General features: G+C 47.3%; 1 non-coding gene across 1 annotated transcript; it reads left to right on the top strand.

Moving 5' to 3' along the window:
- The first annotated feature begins 1,751 nt into the window (after window positions 1-1,751).
- trnar-ccu (transfer RNA arginine (anticodon CCU)) lies at window positions 1,752-1,824 on the top strand. Its single transcript has one exon. It is a non-coding gene; the product is annotated as a tRNA-Arg (tRNA).

The raw sequence follows: 1,824 nt of genomic DNA, 5'->3' as shown, positions 1-1,824 counted from the left end.
CAGTGCACAGGCTCTATATCAAGACAAGCAGAGTGGCGCAGCGGAAGCATGCTGGGCCCATAACCCAAAGGTCGATGGATCGAAACCATCCTCTGCTAAGCTTGTTTCACTTTTATATGTGCCCAAGTGCTGCAAGACAAGTTAGAAACGTGTGCCAGAATCAAGTGATGTTGAAAAGACCAGTGTATGGGCTCTACATCAAGGCGAGCGGAGTGGTGCAGCGGAAGCGTGCTAGGCCCATAACCCAGAGGTCGATGGATCGAAACCATCCTCTGCTAAGACTTCTGAGCTTGTATATATGACAGAGCCCCCAAAAATGAGAAATGTTCAGAGCCTGTTCGTGAAAACCTAAAGTCACTTGGTCCTCTCACAAAAGTTGTTCATCCAGAAGCTGAATGAGATGAAGAACTACAAGAAAAAGTGAACAGCTGCATGCTGCAAGACAAGTTAGAAACGTGTGCCAGAATCAAGTGATGTTGAAAAGACCAGTGCACAGGCTCTATATCAAGACAAGCAGAGTGGCGCAGCGGAAGCGTGCTGGGCCCATAACCCAGAGGTCGATGGATTGAAACCATCCTCTGCTAAGCTTGTTTCACTTTTATATGTGCCCAAGTGCTGCAAGACAAGTTAGAAAATTGTGCAAGAATCATGTTATGTTGAAAAGACCAGTGCACGAGCTCTACGTCAAGTCAAGCAGAGTGGCGCAGCGGAAGCGTGCTGGGCCCATAACCCAGAGGTCGATGGATCGAAACCATCCTCTGCTAAGCTTGTGTCACTTTTATATGTGCCCAGGTGCTGGAAGACAAGTTAGAAATGTGTGCAAGATTCAAGTTATGTTGAAAAGACCAGTGCACAGGCTCTACATTAAGACAAGCAGAGTGGCGCAGCGGAAGCGTGCTGGGCCCATAACCCAGAGGTCGATGGATCGAAACCATCCTCTGCTAAGACTTCTGAGCTTGTATATATGACAGAGCCCCCCAAAAAGAGAAATGTTCAGAGTCTGTTCGTGAAAACGTAAAGTCACTTGGTCCTCTCACAAAAGTTGTTCATCCAGAAGCTGAATGAGATGAAGAACTGCAAGCAAAAGTGAACAGCTGCAAGACAAGTTAGAAATATGTGCAAGAATCATGTTATGTTGAAAAGACCAGTGCACAAGCTCTATATCAAGACAAGCAGAGTGGCGCAGCCGAAGCGTGCTGGGCCCATAACCCAGAGGTCGATGGATCGAAACCATCCTCTGCTAAGCTTGTTTCACTTTTATATGTGCCCAAGTGCTGCAAGACAAGTTAGAAAATTGTGCAAGAATCATGTTATGTTGAAAAGACCAGTGAACGAGCTCTACGTCAAGTCAAGCAGAGTGGCGCAGTGGAAGCGTGCTGGGCCCATAACCCAGAGGTCGATGGATCGAAACCATTGTCTGCTAAGCTTGTGTCACTTTTATATGTGCCCAGGTGCTGCAAATGTGTGCAAGATTCAAGTTATGTTGAAAAGACCAGTGCACAGACTCTACATCAAGACAAGCAGAGTGGCGCAGCGGAAGCGTGCTGGGCCCATAACCCAGAGGTCGATGGATCGAAACCATCCTCTGCTAAGACTTCTGAGCTTGTATATATGACAGAGCCCCCAAAAAAGAGAAATGTTCAGAGCCTGTTCGTGAAAACCTAAAGTCACTTGGTCCTCTCACAAAAGTTGTTCTTCCAGAAGCTGAATGAGATGAAGAACTACAAGAAAAAGTGAACAGCTCCATGACAGCCCCAGTGGCCTAATGGATAAGGCACTGGCCTCCTAAGCCAGGGATTGTGGGTTCGAGTCCCATCTGGGGTG

Source organism: Garra rufa, chromosome 8 (assembly GCF_049309525.1).
Source record: "Garra rufa chromosome 8, GarRuf1.0, whole genome shotgun sequence".
Lineage (NCBI taxonomy): Eukaryota > Metazoa > Chordata > Actinopteri > Cypriniformes > Cyprinidae > Garra > Garra rufa.
The sequence above is the reverse complement of the archived record's forward strand: the minus strand, read 5'-3'. Positions and strand labels throughout refer to the sequence as shown.